The sequence below is a fragment of the Monodon monoceros genome, unplaced genomic scaffold (assembly GCF_005190385.1).
Source record: "Monodon monoceros isolate NGI ecotype Baffin Bay Population unplaced genomic scaffold, NGI_Narwhal_1 Super_Scaffold_22, whole genome shotgun sequence".
Classification (NCBI taxonomy): Eukaryota; Metazoa; Chordata; class Mammalia; order Artiodactyla; family Monodontidae; genus Monodon; species Monodon monoceros.
The window spans coordinates 60,123,997-60,135,398 of NW_021703779.1; positions in this window are offsets into that span (position 1 = coordinate 60,123,997).

The window sequence follows — 11,402 nt, forward strand, 5'->3', positions numbered from 1 at the left end:
GAGATGATATCTCATTGTAGTTTTGATTTGAATTTCTCTAATGATTCATGATGTTGAGCATACTTTCATATGTTTATTGGCAGTCTGTATATCTTCTTTGGAGAAATGTCTGTTTAGTTCTTCTGCCCATTTTTCGTTTGGGTTGTTTCTTTATTTGGTATTGAGCTGCATGAGCTGCTTGTAAATATTGGAATTTAATCCTTTGTCAGTTGCTTCATTTGCAAATATTTTCTCCCATTCTGAGGGTTGTCTTTTGGTCTTGTTTATGGTTTCCTTTGCTGTGCAAAAGCTTTGAAGTTTGATTAGGTTCCATTTGTTTATTTTTGTTTTTATTTCCATTTCTCTAGGAGGTGGGTCAAAAAGGATCTTGCTGTGATTTATGTCATAGAGTGTTCTGCCTATGTTTTCCTCTAAGAGTTTGATAGTGTCTGGCCTTACATTTAGGTCTTTAATCCATTTTGAGCTTATTATTGTGTATGGTGTTAGGGAGTGATCTAATCTCATACTTTTACATGTACCTGTCCAGTTTTCCCAGCACCACTTATTGAAGAGGCTGTCCTTTCTCCACTGTATATTCCTGCCTCCTTTATCAAAGATAAGGTGACCATATGTGTGTGGGTTTATCTCTGGGCTTTCTATCCTGTTCCATTGATCTATCTTTCTGTTTTTGTGCCAGTACCATACTGTCTTGATTACTGTATTTTTGTAGTATAGTCTCAAGTCAGGGAGCCTGATATCTCCAGCTCCGTTTTTCGTTCTCAAGACTGCTTTGGCTCTTCGGGATCTTTTGTGTTTCCATACAAATTGTGAAATTTTTTGTTCTAGTTCTGTGAAAAATGCCAGTGGTAGTTTGTTAGGGATTGCATTGAATCTGTAGATTGCTTTGGGTAGTAGAATCATTTTCACAATGTTGATTCTTCCAATCCAAGAACATGGTATATCTCTCCATCTATTTGTATCATCTTTAATTTCTTTCATCAGTGTCTTATAATTTTCTGCATACTGGTCTTTTGTCTCCTTAGGTAGTTTTATTCCTAGATATTTTATTCTTTTTGTTGCAATGGTAAATGGGAGTGTTTTCTTGATTTCACTTTCAGATTTTTCATCATTAGAGTATAGGAATGCCAGAGATTTCTGTGCATTAATTTTGTATCATGCAACTTTACCAAATTCATTGATTAGCTCTAGTAGTTTTCTGGTAGCATCTTTAGGATTCTCTATGTATAGTATCATGTCAACTGCAAACAGTTACAGCTTCACTTCTTCTTTTCTTATTTGGATTCCTTTTATTTCCTTTTCTTCTCTGATTGCTGTGGCTAAAACTTCCAAAACTATGTTGAATAAGAGTGGTGAGAGTGGGGAACCTTATCTTGCTCCTGATCTTAGTGGAAATGCTTTCAGCATTGAGGATGATGTTGGCTGTGGGTTTGTCATATATGGCCTTTATTATGTTGAGTAAAGTTCCCTCTATGCCTACTTTCTGTAGGGTTTTTATCATAAATTGGTGTTGAATTTTGTCAAAAGCTTTCTCTGCATCTATTGAGATGATCATATGGTTATTCTCCTTCAATTTGTTAATATGGTATATCACATTGTTTGATTTGCGTATATTGAAGAATTCTTGAATTCCTGGAATAAACCCCACTTGATCATGGTGTATGATCCTTTTAGTGTGCTGTTGGATTCTGTCTGCTAGTATTTTGCTGAGGATATTTGCATCTATGTTCATCAGTGATATTGGCCTGTAGTTTTCTTTCTTTGTGACATCCTTGTCTGGTTTTGGTATCAAGGTGATGGTGGCCTCGTAGAATGAATTTGGGAGTGTTCCTCCCTCTGCTATATTTTGGGAGAGTTTGAGAAGGATAGGTGTTAGCTCTTCTCTAAATGTTTGACAGAATTCGCCTGTGAAGCTATCTGGTCCTGGGCTCTTGTCTGTTGGAAGAATTTTAATCACAGTTTCAATTTCAATGCTTCTGATTCGTCTGTTCATATTTTCTATTTCTTCCTGATTCAGTCTTGGCAGGTTGCACATTTCTAAGAAATTGTCCATTTCTTCCAGGTTGTCCATTTTTTTGGCCTAGAGTTGCTTGTAGTAATCTCTCATGATCTTTTGTATTTCTGCAGTGTCAGTTGTTACTTCTCCTTTTTCATTTCTAATTGTATTGATTTGAGTCTTCTCCCTTTTTTTCTTGATGTGTCTGGCTAATGGTTTATCAATTCTGTTTATCTTCTCAAAGAACCAGCTTTTAGTTTTATTGATCTTTGCTATCGTTTCCTTCATTTCTTTTTCATTTATTTCTGATCTGATTTTTATGATTTCTTTCCTTCTGCTAACATTGGGGATTTTTTGTTCTTCTTTCTCTTATTGCTGTAGTTGCAAGCTTAGGTTGTTTATTCGAGATGATTCCTGTTTCTTAAGGTGAGCTTGTATTGCTATAAACTTCACTCTTAGAACTCCTTTTGCTGCATCCTATAGGTTTTGGGTCATTGTGTCTCCATTGTCATTTGTTTCTAGGTATTTTTTAAATTTCCTCCTTGGTTTCTTCAGTGATCACTTCGTTTTTCAGTAATGTATTGTTTAGCCTCCATGTGTTTGTATTTTTTACAGATCTTTTCCTGTAATTGATATCTAGTCTTATAGCATTGTGGTCGGAAAAGATACTTGATACAATTTCAATTTTCTTAAGTATACCAAGGCTTGATTTGTTACCCAAGATATGATCTATCCTGGATAATGTTCCATGAGCACTTGACAAAAATGTGTATTCTGTTGTTTTTGGATGGAGTGTCCTATAAATATCAATTAAGTCCATCTTGTTTAATGTATCATTTAAAGCTGTGTTTCCTTATTTATTTTTATTTTGGATGATCTGTTCATTGGTGAAAGTGGGGTGTTAAAATCCCCTACTATGAATGAGTTACTGTCGATTTCTCCTTTTCTGGCTGTTAGTATTTGCCTTAGGTATTGAGGTGTTCCTATGTTGGGTGCATAACTATTTACAATTGCTATATCTTCTTCTTGGATCGATCCCTTGATCATTATGTAGTGTCCTTCTTTGTCTCTTCTAATAGTCTTTATTTTAAAGTGTATTTTGTTGGATATGAGAATTGCTACTCCAGCTTTTTTTTGGTTTCCAGTTGCATGGAATATCTTTTTCCATCCCCTTACTTTCAGTCTGTATGTGTCTCTAGGTCTTAAGTGGGTCTCTGGTAGACAGCACATATATGGGACTTGTTTTTGTACCCATTCAGCTTATCTGTGTCTTTTGGTGGGAGCATTGAGTCCATTTACATATAAGGTAATTATCGATATGTATGTTCCTATTCCCATTTTCTAAATTGTTTTGGGTTTGTTATTGTAGGTCTTTTCCTTCTCTTGTGTTTCTTGCCTAGAGAAGTTCCTTTAGCATTTGTTGTAAAGCTGGTTTGGTGGTGCTGAACTCTCTCAGCTTTTGCTTGCCTGTAAAGATTTTAATTTCTCCATCAAATCTGAATGAGATCCTTGCTGGGTAGAGTAATCTTGGTTGTAGGTTTTTCTCCTTCATCACTTTAAATATGTCCTGCCAGTCCCTAATGGCTTGCAGAGTTTTTGCTGATAGATCAGCTGTTAAGCTTATGGGGATTCCCTTGTGTGTTATTTGTTGTTTTTCCCTTGCTGCTTTTAATATGCTTTCTTTGTATTTAATTTTTGACACTTTGATTAATATGTGTCTTGGCATATTTCTCCTTGGATTTATCCTTTATGGGACTCTCTGTGCTTCCTGGACTTGATTAACTATTTCCTTTCCCATATTAGGGAAGTTTTCAACTATAATCTCTTCAAATGTTTTCTCAGTCCCTTTGTTTTTCTCTTCTTCTTCTGGAACCCGTATAATTCAAATGTTGGTGCATTTAATGTTGTCCCAGTGGTCTCTGAGACTGTCCTCAGTTCTTTTCATTCTTTTTTCTTTATTCTGCTCTGCAGTAGTTATTTCCACTATTTTATCATCCGGGTCACTTATCCGTTCTTCTGCCTCAGTTATTCTGCTATTGATCCCATCTAGAGTATTTTTAATTTCATTTATTTTGTTGTTCATCATTGTTTTTTTCATCTTTAGTTCTTCTAGGTCCTTGTTAAATGTTTCTTGCATTTCCTCTATTCTATTTCCAATATTTTGGATCATCTTTTCTATCATTATTCTGAATTCTTTTTCAGGTAGGCTGCCTATTTCCTCTTCATTTGTTAGGTCTGGTGCGTTTTTATCTTGCTCCTTCATCTGCGGTGTGTTTTTCTGTCTTCTCAATTTGCTTATCTTACTGTGTTTGGAGTCTCCCTTTTGCAGGCAGCAGGTTTGTAGTTCCCGTTGTTTTTGGTGTCTGTCCCCAGTGGCTAAGTTTGGTTCAGTTGGTTGTGTGGCTTCCTTTTGGAGGGGACTAGTGCCTGTGTTCTGGTGGATGAGGCTGGATCTTGTCTTTCTGGTGGGCAGGTCCTGTCAGTGTTTTTTATTTCAGCTATTGTAATAGGTGTGTAGTAGTATCTAATTGTGATTTTAATTTGCATTTTGCTAACGGATAGTGATGTTAAACATTATTTCATGTGTTTATTTGCCATTCTCTTTTTTTTACATCTTTATTGGAGTATAATTGCATTACAATGGTGTGTTAGTTTCTGCTCTATAACAAGGTGAATCAGTTACACGTATGTATATGTTCCCATATCTCTTCCCTCTTGTGTCTCCCTCCCTCCTACCCTCCCTATCCCACCCCTCTAGGTGATCACAAAGCACCGGGCTGATCTCCCTGTGCTATGCGACTGCTTCCCAGTAGCTATCTATTTTATGTTTGGTAGCGTATATATGTCCATTCCACTCTCTCTCTTTGTCACAGCTTACTCTTCACCCTCCCCATATCCTCAAGTCCATTCTCTTAGGTCTTTGTCTTTATTCCTGTCTTACCTCTAGGCTCTTCATGACATTTTTTCCCTAAATTCCATATATATGTTTTAGCATACGGTATTTGTCTTTCTCTTTCTGACTTACTTCACTCTATATGACAGACTCTAGGTCCATCCACCTCATTAGAAATAGCTCAATTTCGTTTCTTTTTATGGCTGAGTAATATTCCATTGTATATATGTGCCACATCTTCTTTATCCATTCATCCAATGATGGACACTTAGGTTGTTTCCATCTCCTGGGTATTGTAAATAGAGCTGCAATGAACATTTTGGTACATGACTCTTTTTGAATTATGGTTTTCTCAGGGTATATGCCCAGTAGTGGGATTGCTGGGTCATATGGTAGTTCTATTTGTAGTTTTTTAAAGGAAGCTCCATACTCTTCTCCATAGTGGCTGTACCAATTCACATTCTTACCAGCAGTGCAGGAGTGTTCCCTTTTCTCCACACCCTCTCCAGCATTTATTCTTTCTACATTTTTTGATGATGGCCATTCTGACTGGTGTGAGATGATATCTCATTGTAGTTTTGATTTGCATTTCTCTAATGATTAATGATGTTGAGCATTCTTTCATGTGTTTGTTGGAAGTCTGTATATCTTCTTTGGAGAAATGTCTATTTAGGTCTTCTGCCCATTTTTGGATTGGGTTGTTTGTTTTTTTGTTATTGAGCTGCATGCATTGCTTATAAATTTTGGAGATTAATCCTTTGTCAGTTGCTTCATTTTCAAATATTTTCTCCCATTCTGAGGGTTGTCTTTTGGTCTTGTTTTTGGTCAATGTTTCCTTTGCTGTGTGAAAGCTTTGAAGTTTCATTAGGTCCCATTTGTTTGTTTTTGTTTCCATTTCTCTAAGAGGTGGGTCAAAAAGGATCTTGCTGTGATTTATGTCATAGTGTTCTGCCTATGTTTTCCTTTAAGAGTTTGATAGTTTCTGGCCTTACATTTAGGTCTTTAATCCACTTTGAGCTTATTTTTGTGTATGGTGTTAGGGAGTGATCTAATCTTATACTTTTACATGTACCTGTCCAGCTTTCCCAGCACCACTTATTGAAGAGGCTGTCCTTTCTCCACTGTACATTCCTGCCTCCTTTATCAAAGATAAGGTGACCATATGTGCGTGGGTTTATCTCTGGGCTTTCCCATTCTTAGGTCCTCTTTGTTGAATTGTCTGTTCAAGTCCTTTCCCTGCTTTTTAATTGAGCTGTTAATTTTCTTTTTGTTGAGTTTTGAAAGTTCTTCATATAGTCTGCATGTTCTGGATCTCAGTTGGATGTATAATTTACAAATATTTACTTACTTGTGATATATATTCATCTTTTTATTCTCTTGATAAGCTCTTTCTCAGAATAAATGTTTTACATTATGATGAGATCAAATTTAACACCTTTTTCCCCTTATGATTTCTTACTGTTCATGCTTTTCGTGTCATGCCTAAGAATTCATCTATCCACAAGTCATGAAACTTTCTCATATATTTTCTTCCAAAAATATTATAGATTTATGTTTTACATTTAGATATATGATCCATTTTTCCTTCTTCCAGCTTTATTGAGATATAATTGACATACAGCACTGTATAAGTTTTATATATATATATATATATATATGTATGTATAAGCATAATGATTTGGCTTACATACATCCTGTAATGATTACCACAATAAGTTTAGTAAACTTCCATCATCTCATATAGATACAAAATAAAATAAATAGAAAAACTTTTATCTTGTGATGAGAACTCCGGATTTACTCTCTTAACTCTCATATATAACATTCAGCAGTGTTAATTATATTAATCATGCTGTATATTACATCCCTTGTACTTATTTATCTTACATCTGGAAGTTTGTAAGTTTTGACTACCTTAATCCCATCCCTTCTGCTCCCACTCCTGCCTCTGATAATCACAAATCTGATCTCTTTTTCTATGAGCTTGATTGTTTGTTTGTTTGTTTTTGAAGTATATTAGACCTACAACACTATGTTAGTTCCTGGTGCACAATACAGTGATTCAATATTTCTATACATTTCAAAATGATTGCCACAATAACTCTACTATCTGTCACAATACAAATATATTACATATTTATTGACTATATTCCCCACACTGTACATTTTGTAACCATGACTCATTTATTTTGTAACTGGAAGTTTGTACCTCTTAATCTCCCTCACTTATTTCTTTCATCCCCCCACCCCTTTCCCCTCTGGAAACCACCTGTTTGTTCTCGGTATATATGACTCTGTTTTGTTATGTCTCTTCATTTGTTTTGGTTTTTAGATTCCACCATATGAGTTAAATCATATGGTATTTTTCTTTCTCTGTCTCATTTACTTCACTTAACATAAAACCCTCCAGGTCAATCCATGTTGTCACAAATGGCAAGATTTCATACCTTTTTATGGCTGAGTAATAGTCTATCATATGTATATACAACTCTTCTTATCTATTTATCTATCAATGGGCACTTAAGTTGTTTCAGTATCTTGGCTATTGTAAATAATGTTGCAGTGAACATAGGGGTTAATATATCTTTTGGAATTAGTATTTCTGTTTTCTTTGGATAAATAGCTAGGAGTGGAACTGCTGAATTATATGGTAGTTCTATTTTTAATTTTTAAAGAAACCTCCACACTGTGTTTCATAGTGGCTGCAACAGTTTACATTCCCAGCAACAGTGCATGAGGTTTCTTTTTTGTCCACATCCTTGCCAATACTGGTTACTTGTATTTTTGATAATAGTCATTCTGATTGGTGTGAGGTGATATCGCACTGTGGTTTTGATTTGCTTTTCCCTGATGATTAGTGATGTTGACCATTTTTTCATGTGCCTGTTGGCCACCTGTATGTCCTCTTTGGAAAAATGTCTGTTCAGGTCCTATGCCCATTTTCCAATAGGGTTGTTTGGGGTATTTTTTAGTTGTATGAGTTCTTTGTATATTTTGAATATTAACCCCTTATCAGATATATCATTTGTAAATGTTTTCTTCCACTCAGTAGGCAACCTTTTAGTTTCGTTGGTAGTTTGTTTCACTGTACAAAAGATTTTTAGTTTGATGTAGTCTCATTTGTTTATTTTTACTTTTGTTTCCCTTGCCTAAGGAGACATATACAAAAAAATATTGCTAGGACCAACGTCAAAGGGCATACTACCTATGTTTTCTGCAAGAAGTTTTATGATTTCAGGTCTTACATTTAAGCCTTTAACCCATTTTGAGTTTATTTTTTATATGGAGTGAGAAAGTACTCCAATGTGATTCTTTTGCATGTAGCTGTCAAGTTTTCCCAACATTTACTGAAGAAGTGGTCTTTTCTCCATTGTATATTCTTGCCTCCTTTGTCATAGATTAATTGACCAAATATGTGTGGAATCATTTCTGGACTCTCTATTCTGTTCCATTGATCTATGTATCTGTTCTTGTGCCAGTACCATACTGTTTTGATTGTTGTAGCTTTATTGTACAGTTTGAAATCAGGAAGTGTTGTACCTCCCGTTTTGTTCTTCTTTCTCAAGATTGTTTTGGCTATTTGGGGTCTTTTCTGTTTCTATGCAAATTTTAGAATTATTTGTTCTTGTGTGAAAAATGTCATTGGTATTTTGATAGGGATTGTATTGAATCTGTAAATTGCCTTGGGTAGTATGGTCATGTTAACAATATTAATTATTCCAATCCATGAGCAGGATATATCTTTCCATTTGTTTGTGTTGTCTTCAATTTCTTTCATCAATGACTTACAGTTTTTCAAGTACAGATCTTTTACATCCTTAAGTAGATTTGTTCCTGGATGTTTTATTCTTTTTGATGTGATTGTAAATGAGATTGTTTTCTTAATTTACTTTTTGATAGTTTGCTCTTAGTGTATATAAATGTGATGGATTTATGTATATTAATGTTGTATCCTGCAACTTAACTGAATTCATTGATGAGTTCTGGTAATTTTTTGATGGTGTCCTTAGGATTTTTTATATGTAGCATCATATAATCTTCAAACAGTGACAGTTTTACTTCTTCCTTTCCAATCTGGATTGTTTTTATTTCTTTTCCTTGCCTGATTGCTGTGGCTAGAATTTTGTTTTAACATCTTTATTGGAGTATAATTGCTTTACAATGGTGTGTTAGTTTCTGCTTTATAACAAAGTGAATCAGCTATACATATACATATATCCCCATATCTGCTCCCTCTTGCATCTCCCTCCCACCCTCCCTATCCCATCCCTCTAGGTGGTCACAAAGTGCTGAGCTGATGGCCCTGTGCTTTGTGGCTGCTTCCCACTAGCTATCTATTTTACATTTGGTAGTATACATAAGTCCATGCCACTCTCTCACTTCATCCCAGCTTACCCTTCCCCTCCCCATGTCCTCAGGTCTATTATCTACATCTGTGTCTTTATTCCTGTCCTGCCCCTAGGTTCTTCAGAACCATTTTTTTTTAGATTCCATATATATGTGTGAGTATATGGTATTTGTTTTTCTCTTTCTTGTGGCTAGAACTTTTAACACCATGTTGAATAAAAGTGGTGACAGTGGACTTCCTTGTCTTGCTCTTGATCTTAGAGGAAATGCTTTTCACCATTGAGTATGATGATAGCTGTGGGCTTATCATATATGGCTTTTATTATGCTGAGGTATGTTTCTTTTATAACCACTTTGTTGAGAGTTTTTTCATAAGTGGATGTTGAATTTTGTTGAAAGCTTTTTCTTCATTTATTGAGATAATCATATGTTTTTTACTCTTTAATTTGTTAATGTGTTGTATAAAATTGATTGATTGATGATTGAACCATCCTAGCATCCCTATTGTAAATACTACTTGACCATAATGTATGAGCCTTTTAAATGTATTGTCAAATTTTGTTTCTAACATTTTATTGAGTAGTTTTGCATCTATGTTCATCAATGATATTGGTGTGTAATTTTCTTTTTTGGTGGTATCTTTGTCTGGTTTCAGTATCAGGGTGATGCTGGCCTCATAGAATGAGTTTTGAAATGTTCTGTCCACTGCAATTTTTTTTGGAATAGTTTGTGAAGGATAGGTGTTAACTCTTCTACAAATGTTTGGTAGAAATCACCCGTGAAACCATCTGGTCCTGGACTTTTGTTTGTTGGGAGTTTTTTAAAATTACTGATTCAATTTCATTACTGGTAATTGGTCTGTTCATATTTTCTATTTCTTCCTGGTTCAGTCGTGGGAGATTGTACATTTCTAGGAATTTGTCCATTTCTTCAGGTGTCCATTTTATTGGTATGTAGTTGGTCGCAGTAATCTCTCATGATCCTTTGTATTTCTGTGGTGTTAGTTGTAACTTCTCATTTTTTACTTGTGATTATATTGATTTGGGGCCTCTCCCTTTTTACTTGATGAATCTGGCTAAAGGTTTATTTATTTTGTTTATCTTTTCAAAGAACTAACGTTTTTTCTGAATTTTTATATTTAATTTTATTTATTTTTTATACAGCAGGTTCTTACTAGTTATCTATTTTATACATATTAGTGTATATATGTCAATTCCAATCTCCCAATTCATCTCACCAGCACCACCCCCCCCACCACTCCCCCCCCCCGGTGTCCATACATTTGTTCTCTACATCTGTGACTCTATTTCTGCCCTGCAAACCTGTTCATCTGTACCATTTTTCTAGGTTCCACATATATGCATTAATATGCGATATTTGTTTTTCTCTTTCTGACTTACTTCACTCTGTATGACAGTCTCTAGATCCATCCATGTCTCTACAAATGACCCAATTTCGTTCCTTTTTATGGCTGAGCAATATTCCATTGTATATATGTACCATATCTTCTTTATCCATTCGTCTGTGGATGGGCATTTAGGTTGCTTCCATGGCCTCAATATTGTAAATAGTGCCACAATGAACATTGGGGCGCATGTGTCTTTTTGAATTATGGTTTCCTCTGGGTATATGCCCAGAAGTGGGATTGCTGGGTCGTATGGTAGTTCTATTTGTAGTTTTTCAAGGAACCTCCATACTATTCTCCATAGTGGCTGTATCAATTTACATTCCCACCAACAGTGCAAGAGGGTTCCCTTTTCTCTACACCCTCTCCAGCATTTATGATTTGTAGATATTTTGATGATGGTCATTCTGACCAGTGTGAGGTGATACCTCATTGTAGTTTTGATTTGCATTTCTCTAATTGTTAGTGATGTTGAGCATCCTTTTATGTGTTTCTTGGCAATCTGTGTATCTTCTTTGGAGAAATGTCTGTTTACGTCTTCTGCCCATTTTTGGATTGGGTTGTTTATTGTTTTGATATTGAGCTACATGAGCTGCTTGTAAATTTTGGAGATTAATCCTTTGTCAGTTGCTTCATTTGCAAATATTTTCTCCCATTCTCAGGGTTGACTTTTCATCTTTTTTGTAGTTTCCTTTGCTTTGCAAAAGTTTTTAAGTTTCATTAGGTCTCATTTGTTTATTTTTATTTCCATTACTCTAGGAGGT